General features: G+C 37.4%; 1 protein-coding gene across 2 annotated transcripts in view; it reads right to left on the minus strand.

The window, feature by feature from the left end:
* LOC127434799 (KN motif and ankyrin repeat domain-containing protein 1-like) overlaps positions 1-16,426 on the minus strand; it is a 69,680-nt gene extending 53,254 nt beyond the window's left edge. Inside the window, exon 1 of one of the 2 annotated variants that reach the window (XM_051687806.1) lies at positions 16,410-16,426. The gene's annotated coding sequence lies outside the window, so the exon portion shown is untranslated. The other variant, XM_051687797.1, reaches the window with a different exon arrangement.
* Positions 16,427-16,891: the final 465 nt, after the last annotated feature.

Consider the following 16,891-nt stretch of genomic DNA (forward strand, 5'->3'; position numbering starts at 1 on the left):
GGCACGAGTCTGGTTCGCACATCAGAGTGTGTGAGAGAAGCGGTTCATGTGCTATTCCAGACAGGAGCTGCTGGTTGGCAGTTGACGACATTTAGCCTATTCGCTTAAAATTCCCTTATTTGGACATTAAAATGTGATTGGAATTTGAAGGTGCACAAAATCTTTTGGTTAGATTAAATAACCTCGATCAGACGATTATTTAATAATCACGATTGGCCTACTAGAAATAGTGCAGAACCTCAAATATTTTTCTTTCATCTAAGGTTGTGATGTTTCTTTATTTTAGGGACCTCAATTGAAAATATGGAAATAGATTCTTAAAAAAAAGGTTTAGTCCATATCGAAAATCTGGGATTCAAAATCACATTTAAACCTGGAAATAAACAGAATTTTAGGATTTTTTTATTTTTATTTTAAATCCTACATTTCCAGGTTATTATTAAATTCCAGATTTTGAATGTGGACTAAGACTTTTGAATCCTGCAGTATATTTAAACAAGAATTCATATCCATAACTTTCAACTGAGGTTCCAAAAGCAGATGTGAAAAGAAGCTGTTTAGATTACAAAACATGAATGATTTACCAGATTAAAAGAATAATTCACCCAAAAATTAAAATTCTCTCATTATTCATTCACCCTGATGCCATCCCAGATGTGTATTACTGTCTTTCTTCAGCAGAACACAAATTAAGATTTTTAGAAGATACAGCTCTGTCAGGTCCTTATAATGCAAGTAAATGGGTGCCAGCACTTTGACGGTCCAAAAGTCACATTTAGGCAGCATAAAAGTAATCCATGCGACTCTATTCGAACAGTGAATGTCTCCTGAACATTCGATATCCATGTGTAAAACAATTTATCAATAATTAAAAAGTTATTAACTTTTAAAAAGCGCTTCCTGCCAGCAGCTGACGCATCACATAGCTGTCGTGTGACACAAGCGCATCGGCAAGTTCATGCGAGAATTTGAAGCGGTGCTTATTTACAACAGAAGAACGGAAGTCATGCGAGAGTTTGGCCATTTCAAACAGCATCAGAGCCATGAATGGAAGCGCAGATTTAAAGTTAAAAACATTTTAATTATCTTCAGAAGACATTCATTGCTCGACTGGAGTCGTGTGGATTACTTTTATGTTGCCTAAATATGACTTTTGGACTATCAAAGTGCTGGCAACCATTTACTTGCATTATAAGGTCATGACAGAGATCTATTTTCTTCTAAAAATCTTAATTTGTGTTCTGTTGAAGAAACACAGTCATGCACATCTGGGATGGCATCAGGGTAAGTGAATAATGAGAGAATTTTCATTTTTGGGTGAACTATTTTTTAACACTATATAAGGAACGTGCCAGGTTATTTTGAAACAGACATTATAGTGTATTGTAAGTTGACCCTTGTATGTGGTAAAACTGAGATGTATAATGAATGCTGAGATTGACAATATCTCAGCAGCATCTGGAAAACCACTCGCAAATCTTGCGATTTTCACAAAGGGTCTCTGTCTAAGGTTTATGATTAATGTACAAGCAACTAGAGTAAAACCACAAACAACCCTTAAATAAATTTTAAAAAAATTCCAAATTAGTTTAAGCTCAAGCCAAACTAATTAAATAAATCAAACAATAGCTGATGGAATGGATTGTGTGGGGAAAAAACAAAGAAGTTTGTTCTCAACTCATGGCAGCTTGTCATCAAAACAAAGAGATAGAAGAAGGGTGTATCTGAACTAAGTGTAATTAGTGACAACTAAATTTCAAACTGTATTTGTGAAGACAGCTGACCGAGGCAATTTTTGACCAACCTTTGTCCCAACATATTCCCCATGTTAAGAATCTTGTTATAAAATGGATAATTCCAACACAAAATTCTGTTTGGATGAGACACATTCAAATTGTAAAATGTCAAATGCATAACTCAAACCACACCTTCTACACCGATCAGCCACAACATTAAAACCACTTGCCTAATATTGTGAAGGTCCATGTCGCGCCGCCAAAACAGCGCCAACCCGCATCACAGAAATGCTATTCTTCTCACCACAATTGTACAGAGCGGTTATCTGAATTACCATACACTTTGTCAGTTCAAACCAGTCTGGCCATTCTCTGTTGATCTCTCTTATCAACAAGGCGTTTCCGAGGGGCCTGGGTAGCTCAGTGGTAAAAGACGCTGGCTACCACCCCTGGAGTTCGCTAGTTCGAATCCCAGGGCGTGTTGAGTGACTCCAGCCAGGTCTCCTAAGCAACCAAATTGGCCCGGTTGCTAGGGAGGGTAGAGTCACATGGGGTAACCTCCTCGTGGTCGCTATAATGTGGTTTGTTCTCAGTGGGGCGCGTGGTGAGTTGAGCGCAGATGCCGCGGTGGATGGCATCGCGCTCAACAAGCCACATAAGATGTACGGGTTGATGGTCTCAGACACGGAGGCAACTGGGATTCGTCCTCCGCCACCCGGATTGAGGAGAATCACTACGTGACCACGAGGACTTAAAAAAGCACATTGGGAATTGGGCATTCCAAATTGGGTGAAAAAGGGGAAAAATCCACAAAAAAAAAAAAAAAAAACACAGAACTGCAGCTCACTGGATGTTTTTTGTTTTTGGCACCATTCGGAGTAAATTCAAGAGACAGAAATACTCAAACCAGCCCGTCTGACACCAACAATCATCCATGCGATTATCTAATCAGCCAATCGTGTGGCAGCAGTGCATAAAATCAGGCAGATACAGGTCAGGAGCTTCAGTTAATGTTCACATCAACCATCAGAATGGGGAAAAATGTCCAATCTCAGTGATTTGGACCGTGGCATGATTGTTAGTGCCAGACGGGCTGGTTTGAGTATTTCTGTAACTGCTGATCTTCTGGGACTTTCACACGCAACAGTCTCTAGAATTTACTCTGAATGGTGCCAAAAACAAAAAACATCCAGTGTGTGGCAGTTCTGTGGATGGAAATGCCTTGTTGATGAGAGAGGTCAACAGAGAATGGCCAGACTGGCAGGTGGTTTTAATGTTGTGGTTGATCGGTGTATATTAATATGCAAATATGCTTTATTGCTTGGTAACTTCAAACAGCCTACAGTTTTTTAACTATATTAGTTGTCAGAAGAAATATTTTTTCCGATTTTAATGATTAATAAATGTCAGTTTTATTGAAAATGTATGTATTTTTTCATATTGTTGTTGTTGCCATTTTAAGGCAAAAAGTCACTCGAGGCACTGTGTTAAAGTGATTGTACCACAGTTACTAGGTTAGGGTAGGGTTTAGGAACACCCCTTTCCTCTGGCAAAATCATTGTAACACACAGTCTCTCGTGGCTTATTGCTTTAATAACTGATGGGTTATGGGTTATATGACTCACCCACACAGTGTTGTCAAGGTTATTTGGGGAGACGCAAATAAATACACCAATCTGTTCCTTGGAAGAACAAATATTTTTTCATTGAAGTCAAAAGGTACAAAATAAAATCATGAAGGAAAAAAAAAAAAAATCACGTTATTGAAAGGTGAGAGGGTCCACAGTTTACACACCTCACGTTTACCAATTAAGCACTTGGAGGAACCCCTTTTAAGAGATGACAACCATCGCCTGGAGAAGAGAGAAATATTAAAATCAACATGAATGATGTCTATTGCTCCTTTGACAGTCAGAATAAACTTTAAACAACAATCACTGTCCTTGGGAATGTATAAAAGCTGAAGTAGCAGCTGATGCCCTTCATACTCATGGCATCAGTGATAATGACATGCAAGATACTATGAATTTACTGTTCCCTGAAACTAAATCTGACTCCCACATGGACATGAGGTTTAGACATGTTAAGGTTGCACTATGCTACTAAAAGTTTTTCTTCTTCACTTTTCAGAGTGCATACATTACTGCTGATTAAATATAAATTTCACTGCAGCATTATCTTTATTAAATTTATAAACTATAATTTGGATCTCAAGTAATGCTTTGTTTTTATGAAACAGAACATAGATCCATTGATCCTACACACATCTAGTGATTAATTTGCACAGTGCAACTTAAATTGAAGTTTATTCTGTACTGTATGGCTGTCAAACGATTACCATTTTTGATCTTATTATTCGCTATTAATCGCATATATAAATATTTGCTGAGAAAGCACCTCAAATAACAATTCAATATATAATGATTAAATAATTATGAAGATATATTTAAATTATTATAAATAGAACATATTATAAAAAAATTATAATTCAGATAATTAAAATATATACTGTAAAAAATAAATAATATATACATATAGTATATACATATTTATATATTCATATATGCAGTGTATATTACATTATATATATATATATATATAAAATGTAATATATATATACACACACATACACACTGGCGGCCAAAAGTGTGGAATAATGTACAGATTTTGTTGTTTCGGAAGAAAATTGGTACTTTAATTCACCAAAGTGGTATTCAACTGATCACAAAGTATAGTCAGGACATTACTGATGTAAAAAACAGCACCATCACTATTTGAATTTGTTTTATTTTTGAGCAAATCTAGACAGGCCCCATTTCCAGCAGCCATCACTCCAACAACTTATCCTTGAGTAAACATGCTAAATTGCTAATTTGGTACTAGAAAGTCACTTGCCATTATATCAAACACAGTTGAAAGCTATTTGGTTCGTTAAATGAAGCTTAACATTGTCTTTGTGTTTGTTTTTCATTGGCAATGCAATAGACTGGCATGTCTTCAGGTCAATATTAGGTCAAAAATGGCAAAAAAAGAAACAGCTTTCTCTAGAAACTCATCAGTCAATCATTGTTTTGAGGAATGAAGACTATACAATGCTTGAAATTGCCAAAAACTGAAGATTTCATACAAAATGTGTACACTACAGTCTTCAAAGACAAAGGACAACTGGCTCTAACAAGGACAGAAAGAGATGTGGAAGGCCCATATGTACAACTAAACAAGAGGATAATACATCAGAGTCTCTAGTTTGAGAAATAGACACCTCACATGTCCTCAGCTGACAGCTTCATTGAATTCTACCCACTCAACACCAGTTTCATGTACAACAGTAAAGAGAAGACTCAGGGGTGCAGGCCTTATGGGAAGAATTGCAAAGATAAAGCCACTTTTGAAACATAAAAAACAAAAAGAAAAAGGTTAGAGTGGGCAAAGAAACACAGACATTGGACAACAGATAATTGGAAAAGAGTGTTATGGATCTTAACCCCATTGAGCTTTTGTGGGATCAGCTAGATTGTAAGGTGCGTGAGAAGTGCCCGACAAGACAGCCACATCTATGGCAAGTGCTACAGGAAGTGTGGGGTGAAATGTCACCTGAGTATCTGGACAAACTGACAGCTAGAATGCCAAGGATCTGCAAAGCTGTCATTGATGCACGTGGAGGATTTTTTGATGAGAAATCTTTTAAATAGTTTAAGAAGTTCTGAATTTTTTTTTCAAATTGTAATAGTAATTCTTCTCGTTATTAATGTCCTGAGTATACATTGTGATCAGTTGAATGCCACTTTGGTGAATAAAAGTACCAATTTCTTTCCATAAGAGCAATATCTGTACATTATTCCAAACTTTTGGTCGCCAGTGTATGTATGCATGTATATTTATATATATATATGTGTGTGTGTTTATATATAAATAAATAAATAAAGGAATATAAAAGGTTTTAGCAATGCTTTAAACACAAGTTACCATTACACCTAGAATACGCAGCAAGTAAAGACTTCTTTACTGGTGAATCACTACATGTCATTTTCAGGGCCCAGTTCTTTCCACAGGAATTATTTTCCATTTCAGCAGTCTCCACAGCATAGTGGTCTGCTCTGTATTGTAAATAGTGGCAAAACATATTTCAAGAGTAGATGGGGCAAGAAAAAAAGACTGTATTAATAAGCTAAATGAATTCATTTTACTCTCTGCTTTCTAGAACTGCTCAGGGTCTGTATGGAAAGGCTAATGCAAGTGGCCTTATTCTCACACTAAACTACCAAACCATACATGAAATGCATAGAGTGGATCAGGTATGTAGTGAAGTGTTTTTTTTTTTTAATACATCATAATGTTATGAAAACAAAAGCAATAGCATAAGCTACGAGAGGCTGTGCATTACAGTGATTTTATCATGGGCAAGGGATGTTCTTAGGCACAACATTAAGTGGAAACCCCATTGTGGTAAAAATCACAGTAAAACACAGACTTCAGTAGTTTATTGCTTTTATAAAATGGCAGTAACAGCATTATGATAAAAGACACTAATGTTCAATAAACAGTTAAAAATATTATCAATAATTATCAGAATAAATTCTTCCACCAATTAATAGAATGGTAAGTATTTTGGTTGCCAAGCAATACAGCAGCATGGAGGATTAATAATATGTGTGGTCACGTGTGCATTCATAATCCATTTTACAACGGCTTTAAACGTGGATCATCCAACCATAATTTAGAGTTGTAACTATCCGTTTTAAGTATATTTTAATACTATAGTTTATCAATTTTATCAATTCGAAAACTACTTAATAGAGATGTACATTTTGGAAAAGTGGGCTACTTCATAATACACAACAATTCTTAATCTGTGAAAGTAATACTGACGACTTCAGCTAGACTACATCGGATGATCGGCCCCTCCTGACAGATATTTTGTGTTTCTGTTTATAGTATGAGGGGTCAAAGGGTCATAAGGTTATGACAATAACAGTATACCCTCCAGCAGATAATGCAGTGTATTGTGTGGAGAGCTCTGGAGCCTTGCTCTCAGCAGGAAGTTGAGAGCTGTGATAAGTGAGCTCTGGAGGGGAACAGACAGTGGCTTTGTGACCCTTTTGGTCACTGTACAAATGCATCAAAGTGAGAATCCCACATCTGATCCTTCCTCAAAATTACAAGAGCTCTGAGAACTGCAGAAACTCATGAGACAATTATAACAAGAGAGGTTACACTATTATCCATTACCCTATAACATTAGTGGAATATTAGCAGAGTGAAAGGTTTTTAATTCCACATACAATACTCTTGATATGGGACTTCTACTTGGGTCTTGAACGTGCTGTCCAATCAGATTAGAGGGCTGGAACTAATTGTTGTATAATCTGAATTAGCAAACACCAGGCAGATTGAGAGGGCTCAGATGGTCTTGCTAGTCTACAAGCTACACGGGTCCATTAGCAATGGCATCCTAAGTGGACTGTTCTTCTATATCACGGCTCGCTGTGTGACCTTGACACTAGAGGAATGCCTGGGAATGAGCTCAGTAATTGCAAACATGGCTTAACGAATCAATGAGCACTGATCAAGTTAGGAAATGCATTGTCCACAGACCACAAAGCTGACTCTCTGGAACCCTCCTCTAGCTGTGGAAAGCAGAGGCGGCTGTAAATAAACTAAAGGGGGTTCTGTCACATAACCACATAACCTTGTAATGTTTGGGTTTGGAGTTGCAATTAAAGGGACTACTAGTGCATAATCTAGTATTACAGGGAGGGAGATAATGATGGGTATTTAGAAGTAAACAGGGATAAGCAGCAAGAGAGTTAAACCAAGTTGAGTGAAAATTCTTATTTCTGATGTTTAAAGCAGGTCTAATTGGGCTTAAGATGGCTTACAGAAAAATAAAGGCATAAATCAGTTCTAAAGAGGGATGGAGATGTGTGTATGTTATGAAATACAACTAAGGACTACAGGAAATAAACACTCAAAAACCTTGGCATGCCAAGCTAAAAGATTAATTCATTCAAAGCTACAGTACTTGAATCCTTTTAAACTTGCCTGTGCTCTGCAGTTTAGGGGGATTTTGTCAAGACAGTATTAATCTTCATCTTGGGGAATGATCTGTGACTGTACAGCAGACAGTTCTGTCAAGACCTTAGGTTAAGGAATTTTTAATTAACTCATCACACCATGGGCCCCTGGAACAACCCAGTTGTGCAGTACAAGCGTGTTCTCACACAGTACCTAAAACACTGCACCTGAACTTAAACATGAGACATCAAGCAGCAATGCCTTGGCAATGTCAAAGTAGTGATCTCTTTTTTTTATTTTTTTTTTCAACCAAAACAGTTTAACATAGTATATGAAGTGTAAATTTACTTAGAAAGTGGCTACTGGCTACAATGTCTTACATAACACAATGTACTAGGCACAAGTTATTTATTTGGCTGGTGAAAGGTGCCTTTTTCCAATATGTCCAGCATTTTTCCAGCCTTTAGCCTAGTGTTGCTTAGGAGAAAGATGCAAGACACTCTAACAACCTGCCTATATCACTTTCCCAGTGGTTGGGGACCAGAATGGTCCTAGGAATACAAACTCCCTCACTGGAAACTTCAAGTACAATCACCAAAAAAAAAAAAAAAAAATGTATCTATGTAATTCCCCTATATCACTAAAAAGGTTTTTGCTGACTCATAACAAACCTCAAAAAATATAATGTTGAGTACTATCCCCTCAGAAACATTTTCATCAATGCATCTAAAAAAGTCATGTTGATGTTGAGGTGCAGGTGGCCTGTTAGCCCTTCCAAAAATTTAGAGTTCACAGCAAACTTACGGCAAATCGTCCATTGTTGCCAAAGGTTTGCCAGAGGTTCATCATTACCAGTGAAGCGCTGCAAACTTCTGGCAAACATTTGCGGCGAATCACAAGCTCATTTGCATGTGAAAATAATGAGCGGCAAATTTGCGGCTAGTTTTTTTTTTCTTCTTCCCTTTTCTCCCCAATTTGGAATGCCTAATGCTCTCTAAGTCCTTGTGGTGGTGTAGTGACTCGCCTCAATCCGGGTGGCGAAGGACAAATCTCAGTTGCCTCCGCATTTGAGACTGTCAATCTGCATGTGGAGGCTTCACACTATTGTCCGCGGCATCCATGCACAACTTACCACATGCCCACCGAGAGTGAGAACCACATTAAAGCAACCTAGCAACTGGACCAATTGGTTGCTTAGGAAGCCTGAATGGAGTCACTCAGCATGCCCTGGATTCGAACTTGCGACTCCAGATTTGTGGCTAGTTTTGATTTTTGTATGGGAATTTCAATAAACAATGTTGGTGGTCACTTTAAACACATACACAAAACTCTGTAGAGATTTTTTTTTTTTTTTTTTTTTTTGTTATAACATTAACTTTTTGATTTCTCTAAAAGCATAAAAGGGTGGATGAAAAGACATAGGTAGAATGCAGATGGAAATTTGGTTACCTAGGTGAACCTTCCCCTTCTAAAGAAAACAGAAACTTGAGAGGCCTATTATGAGCTATGCTTTACGTTAGCTCGCCAGAAGACAGAGACAGAATGGTTGTTTCAAACTGATATTAAGCAGGGACACAAAGCTACAGAATTCTGTCCGATTTAAACATTGATTTTATGGAGAAAAACAAATTGTAAGAGATAAAATAACAAGTTAGATAAGGTTAGCATGTTGTTAGCAATGCATGTCGATAGTGTGAATACTAAAAGCTAACAGCTAGCAACCTGTTTTGTGGCCTGTAATCAAACATCAGTGATGTAAATCCATGTTTGCAGCACAGATGTGTTATCAGCAGATCTGATCAGATCAGGGCACATCTGAAGTAATCACTTGACATTCCGATAACAACATAAAGAGCTACAAGTGGCAGCAAGCTTGTGCTGGTTGAGATAATTTCACTTAGAAAATATAGCTGCAAGCAGCAATTACCGGGGCCAAGCACACCAAGAACACCAATGGCATGTATTCTGCATGTACAGAAGTGTCAATAGACATCAGTGATTATGACTGAGAAAAGAAAAAAAAAAAAAATCATAGGTAGAAATGTTCACAAATAAAAACAATTAATAATAACCTTTGACCAATAGGTGGCACTATCACAAATTTTATTTTGTGAGGTCACGGTGTGGTCATAATGACACACAAAGTTTCATGAAAATATGGCAAAGCGTTGCAGAGATACCAGCCTCAAATGCTTTTTTGGCAACTTGCCATCAATTTCATTGGTGCGCTATTCGAGAACCGTTTCATCTATCGAAAATATTTTGATAATTTTTGTTGCGAGTGTCCCTAGATGATACACAAAATATTTTGTGCAAATCAGATATATGACCTAAGAGGAGTTTGAAAAGTAGTTTTTCAATTAAATTCAAAATGGTGGACAGGAAAAATGGTCAACCATCATAAATTTGGTATCAGCATATTTGGAATGACCCAAGGAATCTAAAAAGACCATAATTTTATAATCATAATTTTAGGCCAAACTATTCATAAGTTATAAGCGAAAATAGCCATTTTCATATCTCCTGACCACTAGGTGGCACTGTGGGGAAACTCTGCTGATACCCTCAGGGCATGCTTGTGATAACAAGTAGTAAGTTTAGTGTCAATACGCTAATGCGTTGCGTAGTTATAGCCACACGTCCATTTTGGCATGCTAGCAGACAAATTCGTTGAGACATTATTCGCGAATGTTGTGGTCTAGCGAATCGAACAAATGGTGTAGGAGAAGTTCAAAAAAGTATGTTTTTCATAAAATTCTAAACTGTGGAAAATCGAGTGGGCAGAGCTAAAAATTAAAAAAAAAAAATCATGCCACATTATCTTAAGGGGTCAGTCATTCTAGTGTGGATTTGATGGTACAGGTTCAAATTCACAATGCCTTCTGTGCTGTCTGGGAAACATACAGATGACCAAAAACAGGGAGGTCTCTCATGGAGAAACTCCACTGAAGGGCAGATCTGGCAGCATTTCAGATTCTACTGATATGGCCATCTTTCTTTGTAGTTTCGATGTATTATCCTCAATGTGGGGTAAAATCTGTGAATGCTCCAAAAGGGGACACAAGCATGTGTATGGTGGCTCAATCTGGTTTAAAGTACAATCTGACTCAACTGGGGGCCTTTTATGAATATTTCTTGGTTACGTTAATTTGTTTAAAGTGTAAACAGTTTAATCATGTACCATCATATTTGGAAAAACGAATGGCATGTCACTTGCAAATGAGGAATCTGTGGAAGAAAAGGCTTAACATCACAAAGAACAAACAGACCTCTGTAAAACAACTGATGCATTGGGAAAGTGGGAGTTTCTCCTTCACATTGAGGAATACCAGCTGCAAAAAAAAAAAAAAAAAAAAAAAAGGCTTTTTGTTTCAAGTCTATTTTCCCTGCTTGTCACCAGATGATCACCATATTTCGTGTAAACATCTTTTTTTTCCACCTAGAAACCCCTTAGATACACCTGGTAAGTTTGAACAACAGTGTGTTATTCATTTTTTTTAAATCAATATAGTTGGACAATAAAGCATATCATCTCTCACTTGTACATGCATTACAATCACTCATTCCCTATCAACATTCCTAATAGCAACACTATACATCTCAATCTGTCAAACTCTAAAAAAAAATCTGTTTTAATCATAGCATCCAGCTATTTTTTGTATCGCAACTATGCTAGTCAACAACTGAAGTAGCAAAACGTGCACCCTTAAGCCCAAAGTATACTTCGCTCAGACCTGAACACGGGGCGTCCGCATACAGGACGCGAAACGCATATCTCGTCATCAGCAGATTTTTCTAACCGGGTGTCTTTGAACATGCAGAATGCACATGCGCCTGGAATTATTTGTATGAATTAAATGGTCCACAAGGTAGCAACACTAACATTTGAGCTGATGTTGTCATGAAGAAATCCTAAAAGAAGATGTAATCACTGGTAAATAACAGATGATGAAAGAAAAGCAACAACAGTGGATTTGCACGTCAAGAGCACGTGTGCGAGGAGGTCAGGAGATACCTGCATTTGCAAAACTCAAGTCTGAAGGAATTAAAAAAAAGACATCTTTACCCTCAATTCCTGAAGAGAAATAGTTTGGTATCTCATACAGTCATAGCGAGTATGCACCTGTGCCTGTGCCTATGCCTGTGTATGCACGCACCATCAAATGGAGTATACTTTGATAGGCTCGCGTTCGACTGTATGCAGATGCTGAGCATTCCCATCAAAATCAATGTATACTTTGGGCTTTACTGTCAGTTCTATAAAATGAAAGGACATAGCAGTTAGACAAAAGCCTGGCAGTGTTTTAAAGCTCTGACATTATTCAGAAGTTAAAACTGAACATCCCGTGCAACCTTCTCAACCTTCTGGGCTCAAGTTGTGGGGGGAAAAAAAAAATAGGAGAACAGACAACTTATGGTGAGTGGCTCCATTCGTGTTGTTCATGATACTGTAGGTGTCCTAGATGGTTATGCTTTTTACAGTTCCCTACCTCCTACTCTGAATAGGCCTACATCCAAAACTCATGAACAAACAACAATAAAGTCTCAGCATTAGACGACCAAAAAGTCTTAAAAGTGCCTTTCTCTACCAATTTGATCCCAGTCCCCTCCGCCAATATATTTAGCTGGAATGCTTCTAACCAAACAGAACAAATGTCAAATGAGCAGGTGTTCTTCATAATCTAGTTGTTTGGACTGAGTGCCAGAAAGCAGGATGTAATTTAATCTGTCCGTTCTGAGTAACAAAAGAAAGGACAAAATTGTATAAAGCAATTTTATTCTATGGCCCATCACTATTTAGTAAAAGCCAAACTAAACAAGCAACTCATGTTACACAGGTTTGATGCACCACTGAGGTGTGTTGTTTTTCACCTTTAGTGTGGTGCTAATCGAATTGAGATTCTGCACCAATTACTTCCTTAAGGAGAGTGAGAAGGTTCATGCATTCATACTTGTCAGTACTTGCGTTCAGCCAATTCCACCCCAAAGTACTCAATTTCATGCTTGGAAAAAAAAAAAAAAAACTCATTTGACACTGAAATTTAACTTCCTTGAGTGCAAACAACTAAAGATGACCTTCCAATTTCAGTTTTGCCATAAGGCCTATTTGAAACCCTTTTTGGGATGCTAAAGGCAACCCTGTATGGAAAGTTCTCCTATTTATCTAAATACAGAAAAAAACAAGCTATGCAAAACTCCATTAAACCTAACTTACAGTAGTGTCTGTGTCCAATTATCTGCTTTTATTGCAAATCTTGCAAGCTTAAAAATAAAGAAAAAGTTTCAGCTTAAAAAGTTCTCATTGGACTTTGAATGTCTAAATAATTAATTCCTAGTTAATTTGTAAACAAAGACTGGGCAGCATCCCAAATAAAAAAATCAATTTGGTGCTTGTCGTGATATTAGTCAACATGATTGCCTTATGAATACAGTCCAACAAGCCAATGTGATGATCCCTGATTGGATTTGACTGTCTAGAACACAACTGACGACAACTACAAAAGACAGAAGCCCTCCTGCTGCATGACTTTAATTGCCTTGTCCTCAGGCATTTCAACAAGCCAAAACATTATATCCAGGTGATTAGAAACACTGGAAATCTAGGCTGCTCATATTTTCACTAATCAGGAATTAAAAAAAATTAAAAAAAAACATTAGGCCTCTGTAGGCTTTTAACTAAATTTGAACAAATACACAATCTTTCTGGATAACATCTCCTACATTAGAGATATAAAATATTTACTCGAGGAAGAACTGCAAGAGAATGGCAAGATGACTAATATCATGAAATCTTATTTTACCGCATGTAATTGTATGAGTAAGCTTTATGGATACATGATGTCATCACCCTCTGCAAATTGTAAAATAATTTACAAAAAAATAAATGACACTGTAGAGCATTAACCAGCCAGTGAATCCATTTTGAAGACATTATCAACACCAGTGACCTAAAATAAGTAATGAAATAGACACACAAAACATTCCTTTTCAAAAACCTCAAGTCTTCAAGCTTACAGAAAGATTCTTTAATAAACCAGCCTAAAAGGACATGGTAACCCATCCACAATTCAGAGAGATGTTCTCTATTCTGGAGAGATGGTTGGTTGGCTTTGGGCGATGGCAAAGGAGGTAGATTAGATTTGCAAACAGTTCTATCCAAGCAGCAAAGTGGAAGTAATTTCCACTGTATAAACAGGCAGCAGCAGTGTGGCTTTTACAGCCCGAGAGAAAGACATAGGTGACAGTTCCCTTCACCATGAACTGAGCTTTGATCCCCATGTGCAAAGCTTTCTCAGGAAGGTGCAAATTGAATGGCTTCTGCCATATGTTCATAAAAGCCTGAACGTACACATATATGTTCACATCCCTAGGTGTGGGATTTAAGCCCATCAACTTTGAACTTTCAACATTGTATTTTGGAAATTGTAAAAAAGTTATTAACAAGTTATCAGAAACAGACGCAGTGCTGTTGCTAACAAATGCAAGTTGCTACTAAAACAGAACAGGATAAATATTTAATGAGGGATACAATGAGCATACAGAACATTCCAGTTGTTTTCAAATTGACGTGTAGCAACAAGCATACACACAGAATAGCTTGAATTTACTAAATGAAGTTTACATTTTTGGTTCTAGATTAGTTTTGTATGCACGTTCACATTTGAAACAGTCACCCATGCCTGGCACTCGGCTTATTAGCTTCAAAAGAAAAGTTCTTGTCGTCTCACTTTTAACAATAAGAATCCCTCTGGAAAGAGAGCATAAAGGCAGACAGGGATCTCTCATTCTTTAATATGGTCTTTATTTATGTAATTGTTGAAAGGAGGCTTTAAAGCACTTTCATCTTTAAACAGTTCTCTCTTTAAACAACTGGGACTACCTCCAAAGGTTGTCTCAGTGCCATTCAAATTCTTTCATTCACAGTCTCAGACCAGAACCTCACAGTCGACACCCTGTGGATGTGCCAGTTTTCCTCTGCATTACCCCATCACAAAATCTACAATCTCAAGATTAATATGGTCCAAGGCTTTGATTACAGACTTAATCCAGAAGTGCAACTAGAATAGAAGAGGAATCCGCCAATGAAGAATTCAAAATTGTCTGCTGTTGAAATGATGGGTGAATGCATCCAAGAAATGACATCTGAATGGGGAAAGTAAAGGACTCCCTTGTTTCAGATACAAAAGACTTTTTTTTTCCAGAGGTTTCATGTCTGATGTTGTGAATATTTTGAAGGTCGCTGACAATCCATTTCACTAGAACATAATAACGTCTTTGTGAGGGTCTCACACACACTGTATATAAGGTCATTACAACGTTCCCAACCTGGAAGAATGAGTATGCCAGCACTGTACAATATTTCCAGTTAAGGCTCAGTGATCTTGACTGAAAACTGTCCCTTAGACGTTGATGAAAAAGGTGACATTAGAAAAGTTTCAAAAACGAATCAAACTCAAGTCTTAAGTTTAAAGTATTAAACAATTAATATTTTTCGATAACTGCATATTACCTTACAAAAATACAATTATTCTATTATATGGCAGTGCAAGGAGTCAAATCATTGCCAAACTGCTTTAGGGAACGAACTCAATAGCTTACAGTACACTGAGGTTATCAAGAAAATTGGTGGAAACTTCCTGAATTTGGCACAGGAAGGGCGTTAATCATAATGACGTCCTGTAAAGTGAAATCAGGACTGTAAGAGGAATCCTTAGTTTGCTGGACAAGAACAAATCTGTTAATATGATGCTTTATTTCAACAATGTAAAAAAAAAAAAAAAAAGATCCTTGAGGCACCATTTTGGGTTCCTCAGATGCCACATTAGTAGAACCCTCTGGAGATGTTGTAGACACCTTTTCAGTTCTCTGAGAAACTTACTCTTAGTTTCTGCAAGAACTGTAAAGAAATCTAAAAGTTCCTTAAGTAACATAATCATAAGAGAAATGCATTGAGGTTCTCAAAACATATTTTGAAGTTCCTTGAGCATATAAATAGGATATGGAAGATCTAGGGAAGGTTCTGCCAGAGTTACGTCTGAACACCAAATTGCGTTCAGAAATGTGCTGCTTGTTGTTAGGAGAACTAAAACACTAACCAGCTGACATCATATAAAGTTTAACAAATAAGTAATCCTACAAATAAAAAACACAAATATTAATGTTGCAGAACAACCGAAAATGCATACTTCGAAACAGCACACACAAAACAATTTGTTCCCTTAATTAAGAATATGGAATCACAAAAAGTCTCAACACACAAAATCTGAAGAAAGGAAAGCTCTTCTTAAACCGGCAAAATCTGACCCTGCTAACCATTAAAATTATATTGCAATCCATCTTATCTTGCTTCGAGACAAGTAACAAGAGTCGCGCGCGCGGCCAATGCACCTACTATCCTTCACTACACTAATTCCCACGTTCGTTTGCACGCGAGTTCTGCGATTTATTTGAGGGTGGACAAATTCAATGTTTCGTATAGAATGTATTAAAAGACAGAAGTTAACAGCTTACCGTGAAAGGCAAAGGCACAAGTTATTTGCAGAACTGTTGTTGTAAAGCTGCTGGATCAGGTTTCGCACGCGCACCGGAGAAGCAAGCCATATTGTTTATTTTATAAAATGTGCGGTCAACGGTTTTATAAAAGGAACAACGAATTACCTTTTTCAAAAGAAGTTTGTTTATAAGTCTCCCTCCCGTCCCTAAGCTCCCTTTGTAAAAGTCTCGGTGAAGTGTCTTCTTTGTGCTCATGCGCAAAAGAGCGGCACGGATCATTGTGCACCCAGCTCGAGCTCACAATAGATGTTCCCTGACGTGAAAGCGTGACGTGCAAAAGTACACAAGGACAGGTGCGCCACTTTCTTCTTCTTCTTTTGTTTTTTGGCGAGTTGCATTCTGCGTGCATATCGCCACCTACTGTGCTGTTGTGCAATTATGGTTAGGATCATTTTCGTTCCATTATTCCTCTCTTTCTTCTCTCCTTTCTCGACAGGAACAAAAAAACAAAAACAAAAACAAACAAATTTGACACTCTGCTCCAACTCTAGATCCATCAGGGCTCAGGGATCAGATGGTGCCATAGTATGCAAAAGTCAGTTTTAGGCAATTATTAACCTGCACTTCTGTTCTAATTACCTTTCTAA

Source organism: Myxocyprinus asiaticus, chromosome 4, assembly GCF_019703515.2.
Source record: "Myxocyprinus asiaticus isolate MX2 ecotype Aquarium Trade chromosome 4, UBuf_Myxa_2, whole genome shotgun sequence".
Lineage (NCBI taxonomy): Eukaryota > Metazoa > Chordata > Actinopteri > Cypriniformes > Catostomidae > Myxocyprinus > Myxocyprinus asiaticus.